Source organism: Aulonocara stuartgranti, assembly GCF_965226115.1.
Source record: "Aulonocara stuartgranti genome assembly, chromosome: 4".
NCBI lineage: Eukaryota > Metazoa > Chordata > Actinopteri > Cichliformes > Cichlidae > Aulonocara > Aulonocara stuartgranti.
Genome location: NC_138942.1, coordinates 20,518,586 through 20,532,714, shown reverse-complemented (window position 1 = coordinate 20,532,714; position 14,129 = coordinate 20,518,586). Strand labels below are relative to the sequence as shown.

The 14,129-nt window shown below is 40.1% G+C and overlaps 1 pseudogene across 1 annotated transcript; it reads left to right on the top strand.

The window, feature by feature from the left end:
• The first annotated feature begins 8,161 nt into the window (after positions 1–8,161).
• LOC309704848 (sterile alpha motif domain-containing protein 3-like) lies at positions 8,162–13,416 on the top strand (annotated as a pseudogene). The gene is made up of 5 exons: positions 8,162–9,255; positions 9,723–9,929; positions 10,194–10,334; positions 10,450–10,529; positions 10,634–13,416. The product of its transcript is annotated as a sterile alpha motif domain-containing protein 3-like (transcript).
• Positions 13,417–14,129: the final 713 nt, after the last annotated feature.

Sequence of the window (14,129 nt, the reverse complement as noted above, 5' to 3'; positions counted from 1 at the left end):
GCCGCCAGTGCCGCGCGAACATCTCCGTTAATCCAGGGTTTTTGATTTGGGAAGGATTTAACTGTTCTGGATGGGACGACATCTTCCACGCATTTCCTGATAAATCCGCAGACTGAGTCTGTGTACTCGTCAATGTCCCTAGCAGCCACGTGAAACATTTCCCAGTCCGCGTGATCAAAACAGCACCGCCCTCCGGGTTGGAGCTTCCTGTTTCAGCTTCTGCCTGTAGGCGGGCAGGAGCAGGATGGAGCGGTGATCTGATTGGCCGAATGGGGTGCGGGGGAGGGCTTTGTACGCATCCCGGAAAGAGATGTAGCAGTGGTCGAGTAGCCGGTCTCCACGAGTGTTAAAATGGATGTGTTGGTGGAGTTTGGGTGAGACTTTCTTCAGGTTTCCCTTATTAAAGTCTCCGGCTGTGATAAACGCTGCCTCTGGGTGTGCGGTTTCCTCACTGCTGATCGCGCTGTACAGTTCCCTGAGTGCTCGGTCAGTGTCGGCTTGTGGGGGAATGTAAACAGCCGTAATAATCACTGCTGTAAATTCCCTCGGTAGCCAGAATGGCCGGCACTTAATCATCAGGTACTCCAGGTCCGGTGAGGTCCAGGTCCACTTATGCTTACTCCAAGCACCGCTGCGAGTTTGGCCGTCAGTGTCAGTTTTCGGATTCGCCTGCTGAGCTGCTGGTGGAGATCCACCCGGACCCAGTGGCGTGTCTAGAAAATTTTTGTTGGGGGGCCAGGTAGGGGCACAGATTTGGAGAAGGGTGGCAGATGTAATTGGCAGATAATGTTTTTAAAAAAAAAATCTACCAACCGTTAACCATAATTCAATAATCCTATAAACCTAATAACCGAATGCGCTTTTAATTCTTATTAGAATGAGATTTTAACCACTATGGTGCAAAGTTTTTAGATACTGCGTTGATAAAGTACAAGAGATACAATCAGTGCTTTGTCAGTGTTTACTCAGCATTCAAGGACAGCAATATTTGCATAATATTTTTACTGACATATAGTGCACATATGTTTTGGGCAAAAACATTTTTGAATATTAAAATACGAACATTTGTAACAAAGAATTGACAAATTAGCCAATGCCAATGCAAAACCAATGCCTATTAAAAAAAAGAAGATAATCTTCTCACAAACTGGTGTTTGATTTTGAAACAGGAAAAAAGTGGGGAAACAACTGAAAAGACTAACATTTGAATAAAACCTGAAAGCAAGTAAATACTTTCTATGCTGCCTTATGGTAAACTTTGGTAATATTGATCAAGAACAACACTGGCTGATGATGAAATACAGTCAGCTGGCATGGTGACACTGCCAGTATTAACCTGCAGGGCTGGACTGGGACAGAAAATCAGGCATTTTGACTAGAGACCGGCCCACCAGGTATTAAAGCCATAAAGACTTTGACTGAAAACAAATGCTGTTGTGACAGTGATGTACACTGTCTTGTTGGTATATGTATGATTTCTATACATTTTACGTCAGATAAAAACTTTGGTTGTAAGATTTAGATAATTATTTAATAAAAGCTAGATATTTTAAATGAGAATAAGAAAGAAAAGTATTTCTTTGTGCCCCACCTTTCCCTGTTAATGCCCTACCTGGCCCCCTGGCAAAACTTTCCTAGATCCACCCCTGCACAGTTGCCAGCTGTCAGCTACATAAAAAAGGATCCTGGTGTTATTTGTGTCTCAGAAACAGTTCATAACTTCCCTTCAACTCATTCATGTGAACTAAAAGGTAAACCTGTTTCTCCATCACCTGTTCAGCTCTGATGATTCAGTAAGGACATCTCCTGGTTTCATCTTCATGTTTCCCTCTCACCACATATCCAAACCGATATCATGACCAGCAGCTTTTACAGCTGTGACTCCAGCAAACATCAGCTGATACTAGAAAGTAATATCAAATAAATTCTAACAACAGCTGATCAAGCTTAAATGTGCTGCTGTTGTTTAGCGCGACATCTGCTGGTTTCCTCTTTCTGGCGCAAAGTGGGCGATAAATAAACAAGGGAGAAAAGCCAATCAGCTGATCATTGATCAGTTTCATGATTGAAGTAGCAACAGGAGAGGCAGGGGAGAGGATGAGAGGAGAAGAGGCAGCTGTGCAGCGTAACGACAGAATAACTCCAGCTTTGTGTCTTTTTTTCATTATAGCGAAAGTCCGGGACAAACTGTGTTCCTTCTCAGCTCAATACGAAACGTGTAATATTTTCTCTGAATGAGGGACCATTCCATTTTTTTAAAGAGCCGTTGGCAACTCTACTAACTAACCTTATGAATAAAATAAAGTTCACTATCAGTAACGTCATAGCACCCACCCAGCTGTATATAAACTCTGTCAAGCTGGCTAGAACCAGTACTAGTTATTGCAACTGAGGGTAAAAAGTCAGCACAACGAAAATAAACTCCACCTAAACTTGGTTTATATCTGACCCAGATAGACTGCAGGTCATAACTTCTTACCTGAAGTTCAGTTCACCTGACACTCGGACTGGCGGTGTTCCAGATCTACTGGCGTTTAGATCAACTGGCGTTGGTCGAACAGATGTGTGGCAGTCTTGCGTTTCAGGAGCTGCTACCGACAAACCAGCAAAAAAACGCCAAATGTGTCATCTGTGACACTTGTGAGGTTATCTCAAACACACTCCGTCAGTCTTGATGCTGTTGAACAACAAAATGTTTAAAATGTGGCGAGTTTATCTGGTGATATCCTCATTCGCGACGCGATCGCGAAAACAGCAAACAATTAACACCACGCCGATGTTGTTCACAGGACAGCAAGAGTAAACGATCGGGAGACTCTTGTCGTCGTTATCGTTCCGCTCGCACGGTTTATTTCTCCGATTTCAGCGTTTTTGCTTCACAACTACAGCGAGCAGTTTACTTTGTGCACTAACATGGAGTCGAGTCAACCAGCGCCACCTCTGGCCAAGTGCCACAGCCTACAGCCAGATCAACCTGTGACACACATCTGCACCACGTTTGAATTCGTGTCATGCACATTTGTACCTTTCAACTGTGTCTGTTTGTGCGTCATGCAAATAAACCTTTGAAAAGAATGAAATGACACTAATATTTCACTAGTGTTGTAACATCACATGTCGTTAGCGTAGTCTGTCTGTGTCTTTTCTCTGCGAACAAACATTTTAGAGTTGGTTGTTATATACAGTGTGGTTAATCTAATAAACATTTGTAAGGAGATGGCAGTTACTGTGAATGTACAGCAGGTGATTAGTAATAAACAGTCAGACAATGACTCTGACAATCTCATTCAATCTTGCAGATTGCACCTTCTGTGGAAAGTGGTACCACACAGTGTGTGTGGACTTTCCCTGTGCCGAAGGCGACTACAAATGTTGTGGGTATTAAATAAACAGTAAAAATTGATCCCTGTTGTCTTTGCTTACTGATTGTTTTTAGTGTTGACAATCCACATTGCTGCCATTGCATCTTTCAACATGTTTGTGGGTAGATTTGGATGTACCCGGGGTAAGTGCAGCCACTCAGCCTCTACTCACTGTGATCATAGCAGCAGGTGCAGATGTGTCACAAGTTAATCTAGTAGTAGGCTGTGGCACTTGGCCACAGGTGGCAGCAGTGGACTGACCCCCATTTGAAACTGCTCCAGCTGCTGTGTGATAGTGGATCTGCTACAAATTGAAGATCATAAGCAAGTTTTGGAAATGAACCCTTGTATTATGTTGAAGAACAAAAAAATGACATTTTGTTGCGGGTCATTTTGACCCGTACTGTGTAAATCCACTCAGAATTATCCAAAAACTGCAATAAAACAATAGCACCTTTATTTTCGATTAGATAAACATGTAGAACACAGACATACAACAGTTAGACTTTCCATAACTATTTTAGGAACAATTTGGTTTTTCGTTCTTACAAACACATTTCTTTTGAACTTGCCCAACGTTCTCAGTTTTTCAATGCTCAACATTTTCGATTTTGTCCACATGATGGACAGAATGTAACGGTGTGCTTTCTGCAGATGTACTTCTTGCATTTCTCACAAAAAGTGCTTGTTTTCAAACAGGAACCTTCCTAACTAAGATTTAAAACAAAAGATTTCTACGTCTCCTACAGTCTCACAAACAGATGACAAAGCAAGCGACACACCTGAGTCACTGACTTTCTTATATCAGAATCAGAATCAGAATGGGTTTTATTGCCAAATGTTGAGCGGGTTTACAACATTAAATTCAAAAATTCAAATTCAAATTCAAATTTTATTTGTCACGTACACAGTCATACACAGTACGATATGTAGTGAAATGCTTGGACAACTGCTCGTGACCTAAAGAGAACAAAAAAGGAAAAGGCTATGAATAAGATAGGAAATAAATATGAAAAATTAAAAAGGGTAAATTTAACTAGGAAGGAATAAAATATAAATTAAGGTTAAAAATGAAATAACTGTACAACAAAATACACAATATAGAACTATATAAGAATGTATGAAGAAATCTAAATATAAATAAATATATACACAATAACAGCAGCTGTACAAGTATTAACCGGAAATGAAGAATATAGTGACCAGTGTTGTGCAAAAACAATGTCCAGAAAGTCCAGTGTGTGTGTAAGAACCATATGTGTGGGTCAGTACTGTGTGGTGGTGTGATTGAGAGACCGTATCGCCTGCGGGAAGAAGCTCCTCCTCAGTCTCTCTGTGTTGGTCTTCAGGGAGCGGAATCGCTTTCCTGACCTCAACAGAGAGAACAGTCTGTTGTTGGGATGGCTGAGGTCCTTCACGATCTTCCTGGCCTTGGTCCAGCACCGCCTGCTGTAGATTGAGTGCAGGTCAGGGAGCTCGGAGCGGATGGTGCGCTCAGCTGACCGCACAACCCTCTGTAGAGCTCGTCTGTCCTGCATGGTGCTGTTCCCGAACCAGGTTAAGATGTTTCCCGCCAGGATGCTCTCTATGGTGCACGAGTAAAAGTTCCTGAGCACCTTGGAGGGCAGTTGGAAGTCTCTCAAGCGTCTGAGGTGGTAGAGACGCTGTCGGGCCTTTTTCACCACGGTGTTGATGTGACAGGACCATGACAGGTCCTGCGTGATGTGAACTCCGAGGTATTTGAAGCTGTCCACTCTCTCCACTGGCACCAGTTTTCCAGATTCCTAATCTCCTTCAGGTAGGCCGTCTCGTTGTTATCAGAGATCAGGCCCACCACGACGGTGTCGTCAGCAAACTTGATGATGGTGGTGGAGCTGGTAGTGGCCACACAGTCATATGTGTACAAAGAGTACAGCAGGGGGCTCAGAACACACCCCTGGGGGGCTCCAGTGCTGAGAGTGGTGGAGGCTGAGACATGTCCGCCCATCCTTACTGCCTGTGGTCTGCCAGTTAGGAAGTTGGAGATCCACTGACACATAGATGAGCTGAGTCCCAGATGCTCCAGCTTGGTGGTGAGTGTGGAGGGAATTATGGTGTTAAATGCAGAGCTGTAGTCTATGAAGAGCATTTTAACATAATTCCCCCTTCTAGTTAGGAGTTAGGATATTAGGAAATTGCTGCGGTGCTTCAGTGCAAACATACTGTTATAAATTAAGCTTAAATAGACATGAAAATAAAAATAAGAATTAAAAGTGCTAAGTAGATAGATAGATATATACATGAGTGCAGGTGGTGATCAGTGCCAAACATGGAATGATGCAGTGAACACAGCGTAGGGCCATGTGTTAGTGGTGGGAATAGTCATATCCACTCACACTCACTGACTGTTTATTACTAATCACTGTGTAACTGCTGTGAATTCACAGTAACTGCCGTCTCCTTACAAATCTTCATTAGATTAACCACACTTATACAGACTGTATATAACTACCAACTCTCCAGCCATGTTGATGGATTGCCAATATTGGCTGGAAATATTCATTTCCAGGGAAAGGACACAGGCAGATGATGCTTACAGGATGTGATGTGACAACACTAATGAAATATTGATGTGTCATATTTGTCCAAGGCGTATTTCATTGTTATGGAAAAAGAGAATATCAAAATCATGATGACCAATTGGAGTGGTGATGTCTATGACTTTGTGTATATAATTTGGAATTTTGTACAAATGTAGGCCAATAAGGAATATATGATATCATTTCATTCATTTCAAAGGTTTATTTGCATGACGCACAAACAGACACAATTGAAAGGTACAAATGTGCATGACACGAATTCAAACGTGGTGCAGATGTGTGTCACAGGTTGATCTGGCTGTAGGCTGTGGCACTTGGCCAGAGGTGGCGCTGGTTGACTCGACTCCATGTTAGTGCACAAAGTAAACTGCTCGCTTTAGTTGTGAAGCAAAAACGCTGAAACCGGAGAAATAAAACGTGCGAGCGGAACGATAACGACGACAAGAGTCTCCCGATCGTTTACTCTTGCTGTCCTGTGAACAACATCGGCGTGGTGTTACTTGTTTGCTGTTTTCGCGATCGCGTCGCGCATGAGGATATCACCAGATAAACTCGCCACATTTTAAACATTTTGTTGTTCAACAGCATCAAGACTGACGGAGTGTGTTTGAGATAACCTCACAAGTGTCACAGATGACACATTTGGCGTTTTTTTGCTGGTTTGTCGGTAGCAGCTCCTGAAACGCAAGACTGCCACACATCTGTTCGACCAACGCCAGTTGATCTAAACGCCAGTAGATCTGGAACACCGGCGCGAAATTTGATTCCCTGGTAGCTGAATGCAGTTTACCGTTAGTGTATTAATGGTTTAATAAAATCACGTTTTTACATCCATTCCAAGGCCATTAACACACATGGGCAGCTGATAATAACGTTTAAAGGAAATATCTTGACGCCGCACTTGTTTAAAATATAACAAGGGTGTCGCAGCTGGGGTTTGATAGTCGCGTTTTAAGCAATGTGGGAACTTTTTCAGCATGTAATCTGAGCTTGTAATACGGTGTTATCACTATAAGTAATCGGTCTGAAAGAACAGACGGCAGAAACTGTCGGAAATCTGGAGAAAGGAGTCACCTTAGTAGTGAATATTAACACATTACAGCATTCTAGTCTTTTTTTTCTTCCAAACTTGAAAGGGCACAAAAGCATGCTCAGACTCTGCTCTCCTGTGTCCAGTAGTCCCAAACAAACATCTAAATTTAAAAATGAAAACTTTGCATATCGAGAGGATTCACTCTAAAGATTTGGTTTATTTTATTTAATTTACTGATTTTTTTTAAATGAATATTTCTTTGAACTGAAAGAAGTTGTACAAAAGGTTTTAATGTGTGTGATATACGGTTTTTACCCATGTAAAAATGTGGTGATAAATATCCTTACATTGAATTTAGAGTTTGTACTACCATTTATCTTGCAGACAATGAGGTTGATGGTGACACAGTTGACTGCGGTCTTACTGAGACTATGGTTGCATACCTTTTCCAAGGATCCTTCAAAAAGCAGGTTAAATTCAACCAGTTTGTGTCAAGGATGAAGGAATCTTCAGTCAGTCTGACTCTACAGACTGTCTCTCCAGAAGACTGGCAACCATCTACTTCGTCAACTTCAATAAGGTATTTTCTTATTTATAATGAAGTTAGTATGTCTGAAGCATACATGTTGGCCGTTATGCACTTTTAGGATTTAGTTAATATGATCATTGTTTCTACCATATGTATTGTTACTGTAGTGTTTTATACTTCAATTCATGCAATAAAAACAAACACTTAACTGTTTTCACAGCAATGAAAATACTTTGAGACTGCCAGCCTCTTTTGAAATTCCAAGATTTCCCAAAAATCTGCAACTAAAACTGGACAACAAAGAACCGTGCCATAAAAATCCAAGGGACAGACACACAATAATCAGAGTTCTATATGAAGCTGTGGCACAGTATACTATGTAAGTTAATCAGGGTAATGTTAGCTTGTTGCTTTAGAAAAAGCTGAATCTGTCATATTGAAAATAAACGCTACATTACTAAGAAACAATAACTAACACTTGATAAAGTTTGTTTGTCAGCAGTTGCTCTAACACTTCTGTTTCTTCTGATATTACAGGTATCCCACAAATTCTGAATATGTGCAAGCTGTGAAGACGCTGGTAACGAAGTATCCTTTCCTCAAGGATCATGAGGGAAATGGTTATGTAAGTTAAATTTAAAATTAGCATAAGGTTCCTTCAAGATTACAAAGTAAAAGTGAAGCTTTTTTCGATCTTGTTTTGTTAGTAAGACAATCTGTAGCCTCTCAGTAGGTTTGTATGAAGTATGTGTTACGTAAGGCCCAAAATGGCCTCCGTACAAGAAAGTAGTAGCTCTAATATTGACCAGTAACGAACCACCACACGCACACTGTAATGGGTTACACAAGATTTATTTGTTCTTTCTCCGGGTAAAACTACTGGCTGAAGACACAACTCTGGCCAGGAATCCAAGGCCCAAAGCCACCGCGGTCAGGGTTGTTAGCCTTTTCAGGCCTGACTTCGTTCGAGGCTGGGTCTCCAGATCACATCCTGGGAGCTGGAACTTCCCCAAAACTGGTCCAGTTTCCTTGTCAGGGGCACAGAGAGTCTCCAGTCCAGTGTTTGTTTTCCTGCCTTCCAGCACATCCACTCACATCCCAATAAGAATGAGTCCTCCCTCCAACATCCTCAGTTTATTTTAAAAGCAAAACCAGGCCAGGTTAAAAATCTTTTCCATTAAAATGTGCACACTTCATCCTGGATCTTCGAGGCTTCCCTGCTTCACCAGTGTCCTACTAAAAAAAACAACGACAACCCCTACTTCCTGTTTCCTCTCCCCTTTATAGAGAAGGGCTCCAATCCTCCCCAATCAGCTGCTCCCTGTATTCAACTCCAAATAGCTGGCAGCTGGACTAGAGTAGAATCTCCACTCCCACATGGGTGTGGCCCACACCTCACATCAAACACAAAAAAACACCAAAGCATGCAATTAATACAAAACAAAATCTAAAGAAATGCCAACCCAAAAGCTTAGTGGGGGATTCTCTCCATCCTTTTCCACCATGCTATACTCTGTAACATATGTTTACTGATTCTTTGTTGGGTGTATTTTGTGTAGATTGTTTTTACAGTAACTTATGTTTCTGTTCAACAAGCACACATGGCATATGTCTTTGAGACGTAAATTCAAATCAGAGCGGGCACCACTAGTCGACAGTGAGGCAGTGAGGCGTTGTAAGGAGAAGTTTGGTTCTACGAGGAGAGGGCAGCCTAATAAATGTCAACGAACAAGTCAGAGAAATGTTTGTCAGGTTGGTGTGAGGGACACCTTGAGCTATAAAATGTTCTTGCCTCTGTTATTACATCTAAAACTAAGGATTAGGGATGCAACTGTACCTTTTTTCAAACCGAAACAATACCAATACTTGGATTAGAGCACTTGCTAATACAAAGTACCAGTGCTAATACTTCTACCTCACAAAAAATTATTAATTGGAAGGCGCTAAAAGAGGGTGAACTAGATTTAAAAAACAAAAACAAAAAAAACCCATTTTAAATATGACTCCAAAACTAAAATTTCAAGTTAACAATTAAGATTTTATGTGAAATTATTTCAGAGTTTCCATATTTTAAATATTGGTTCATGGTATCGGTTAACTTTAACCGATACGAGTTCTTTGTGATGCACAGATCGTGTCAGCTCTAATTGTATATTTAGTCTTATGTTGGGTTTCTAATCTGTTTTGACTTTCTCTTCTCACTCTTGCTTTCTTTCAAGGGACCATGCGTCCAAGGAGAGGATTTATTATCCATAGACGCCCACTTAAAGGTCATACAGTGCCAATATCAGAAGATGCAACCAGATACCATGGTGGTTCATAACCGTATGCAGCAAACGTTTGCTTGGCGGCAGAAAGAAATTGCAAATGGTATGCCTGTGGAAGATGTGTTGAAGAAGTACCCCTTCTTAGGGATGCCTACTGGTGTAAGTCAGAAAGCTGAATTGAACTTGGAAATAGCTGTCACATTTAACATGTTTATAGTAGTATATTTTATTTGCCCTTGACCTTGCTTTCTTCATCTGTCCCTCTTTCCTTTTTTTGTATGTTCATGTAACTTCTTACAGTATTGTTGTTAAATTCTATAAAAAAAATAATTATGCAGCACCATACATAATTAATATCAACTTTAGATTATTTCATTTTCATACACTGTTATTTTGTACTGAAAATGAATTTTTTACTTGTAGCTGTGCAACGAACTCAGGTGGATCCAACCAACAACGGGTAATGTAAGCCAGCGAAGGTGATTGGCCTTACACGAGGGAAAACCCCACTCTACCAGCTCTACCTTGATGCAAGAGAGGAGGCTCTCACTGATGACCTACCAGGTATTTGCTTTTTTTTTTTAACTTCAAGGCTTCCATTTTATATAATTTTTATAGGTAACTGGAAATGCCAGATAAAATGCATGGGTGATCTTGTGTTTTGTTGTTTTTTTGGCAGATCTTGACACAAGGGCTGCACTTTTATTCCTGCCATACGTCTTCAAGGAGAAACTGGATCTCTTTGTCATACTTGGAGAGGTGTGTGTATTAAAATATTTAGTCTATATAAAAGGAAAACAAATGTATCTTTTGTTAAGAGACTAAGATATTGCTTTCCTCTACCTTCTCTTTTGACTTCAAAGGTTCATCCGAAAACCCCCTATCCAACTGTTCAGCTACTTCATGAAGACTGGAAACCAGTGTTCTCCAGAAGCGCTCCAAACATTGTGAAGTTGGATGGCAGTGAAGTGTGCAGAAGCTCGTGTATTTTTGAAGGAATCATCTCTTATTTCTGCTTGTATTTTGTCTTCAACCTTGCTTATCCAAAACATCTGAAGAACACCCTGATTTTTCTCCAAAAGTACATTGTGAAAATAGATGAGGGTGAGGACCGGCCTCTGCCAATCACAGTCACCAGACAAATAAATCTTCTGTATTGACCACCATGCCTCAGCCATATCAGTGCTCCAAATGTGGCAGAAGAACCTTTAGTTTGACAAAGCTTATTCAGCACATAGGACTTATTCATTCCCATGATGCCAATTTTGATATAACCTGTGGACTCAGTGACTGCTGTTCTTCCTTCAAAAAATATGAATCTTTCAGACGACATGTGTATAGGAAACACAGAGAGCAAGTGTTGTGTCCCCATAAAGACTTAGATGAAAATGAGCAGGAGGTAGTCAGTCCACACCCAAATGAATTTGCAAATGACATAACTGAAAATATTGAAACCCCTCCATCCTGGGATGAATTTTTGATAAATTTCAGAGACAATCTTTTCAAGTTCATTCTTAAGTGCAGAGAGAAAAATTCTTTACCGGTCTCTGTTCAGGAAGAAATTGTGGAAGACGTAAATTTTCTGATGTGTTTTTTCAAGGAGAACTACGATGCTTTTATAGCATATCATTTAGAGAAAATGGGTCTTGACGTGTCTTTGTGTCCAGAGGTTAAAAATGTCCTGCATTCAAATGAATTTTTTGAGAAGGCTTCAACAGCTATTCGATCTCCTTATTTAGTCAAAGAACATTGCAAATCAAAGATCAACATGACAGAGCCTGTTCATTGCAAATTAAGAGACTCTGTGGGTCATACAGTTAGCTCGTATTCATATGTGCCTGTTGATAAGGTGCTAAAAAATTATCTTTCTCATGAAGACATAAAAGATCACATTTTTTCAAGTGGCAATTCGGAAACTGATGAATTTCTAACAGATTACTCTGATGGAGAAATCTTCAGACATCATCAATTCTTCAAGGATAACCCAAATGCACTGCGACTCCATTTTTATGAGGATGAATTTGAAGTACTTAATCCTCTAGGATCTAAATGATCCAAACACAAACTTAGTGCATTTTATTACACTGTAGGCAATTTGGACAAAAGGTACACTTCTCAGCAGAGGCACATTCATCTAGCGTTATTGGTACGCTATTCTTTCGTTAAGCGGTGTGGTTGGCATGTTATCCTTAAACCTTTGCTTGATGATTTGGAAAAACTTTCCACTGATGGCTTTACTTTTACCATTGATAAAACTGAACACACTATTCATGCTGCTCTTGCAACTTTATCTTGTGATAATTTATCAGCTCACATGATTGGTGGTTTTTCTATGTCATTTAACACTGGTAGAATTTGTCGGTATTGCATGGCTTCTTATGAAGATATGAAACAATCCTTTGAGGAAGAAAGCTTTGTTTTAAGAACATCAGAGGTTCACCAGTATCATCTTGCACGAATCCAAGAATTTCCGGATGATAAAACAATATATGGTGTAAATAGTTCATGTCCTTTTGACAGACTGAGTTATTTCAGTGTTACACAAGCTTTACCACCTGATGTAATGCATGATCTGTTGGAAGGTGTAGTTCCTCTAGTTATGAAACTAGTGATTTGTAAAGCCCACACTGAGAAGCATATTACAATTAGAGAGATCAATGAAGAATTGCAAAAAATGCCCATTGGTCAGAATGACAAAACAAACAAACCAGTACAGTTATCAGAAAGACTACAGAGTGTTGGTATTGTTGGATCAGCATCTCAAAAGTGGTGCCTGTTCAGATTGCTGCCATTTCTGATGGCAGACCGTGTGCCACCTAATTGTAAATATTGGCATGTTTTTCTTCTATGTCGTGAAATAACAGAGATTGTAATGGCTAAAAAAGTGCGAAAAGAGAATATTTTATTGTTGAAGTTGCTTGTCCATGAGTTTCTCACAAAACTGAAAAGTGTATTTGGGGATGTAATTACACCAAAGTGTCATTATTTAATCCACTATGCAAGACTGATTGAAATGTTCGGCCCTCTACGTTTGTTATGGTGTATGAGATTTGAAAGTAAGCACCAGTATTTCAAAACGTTGTCCCGCAATTGTAGAAATTTTATGAACATTGCTACAACTTTGAGCAACAGACATCAGTTCAGACAGTGCTGGGAGTTTTCTAACAAAAGTTTACTTGGTGAATTTGAAAATGTTTTTGGAAAAAGTGTGACTACACCATTTTTGTCATTACCACTGGAACTGCAACAAGCACTGACAGTCTATTGTGGCTTTTCTGAAGTTGATAGTGCTAAGAAAGCTTTCCAGCGTGTGTCAGAAGTAATTGTGAACAGTGTCAAATACTGTGTAAGAGATGTGTTTGTCATTGATGTACTGCATTCAGAGAAGATTCCTCTGTTCTGGCAAATTAAGTACATATTTAATATTGACACAATGTGGGTCTTTTGTGGAAAAATTCTCATTCCTCTGTTATATGACAACCATTTTCATTCATACAGTGTTAGAGTTGATAGTGAATGGACGTTGCTAAAACCTGGACAGGAAATTGATGTTGCAGCTTATGACACATACTCTGTTGATAACAGTTTGTATGTAACAGTTAAGCAATGTATTTAAGAAGGTAATAAATGTGACAAGTATTTTTGACTTTGTATCTTCAATTTTTCAAATCTTGAGAGGAAAAATGTAGGAAATCTGTGTTTAGATACTGAACCTTTAGAAAGACATTTTTGTACTCCTTTTAAGGGTTCTTTTTTGTACTTTATACTAAGGGTACAACTTTGCCCTTTAAAGTACAGGTTTGACATGTAAAAGGTACAAATTACAAGGGTACAAATCAGTACCCACAGTTTAGGGTACAGAACGGTACCTTAGAGGGTACCACCCCAGTGACAAGCCATTGTACCCCTATAGGTACATTTCTGTACTTTAATTTCTGAGTGTGAATGATTGATGAAGTTGAAAAGCTTAAAACTGAGCTTGACTAGGCCTTCCCCAGAGTCTCCATCAACACCACCTTTCCTCAATTCTTATGATGTATTACCACCAATTGGAATAGGCCATTAGAAGTATACTTCATCTTGTCTCCCTCTATTCTCTTTCCATCACCCCCAACCGGTCGCAGCAGATGGCCGCCCCTTCTTGAGCCTGGTTCTGCCGGAGGTTTCTTCCTAAAGGGAGTTTTTCCTCCCCACTGTCGCCCAGTGCTTGCTCAAAGGGGATCATTGGATTGTTGGGGTTTTCTGGCTTTTTCTGTAGTGTTTTCACCTTACAGTATAAAGCAGCTTGAGGAGACTGTTGTTTTGCCATGATGCTATATAATCTTAAATATAACTGAATTTTCTAAACATCTATTATAG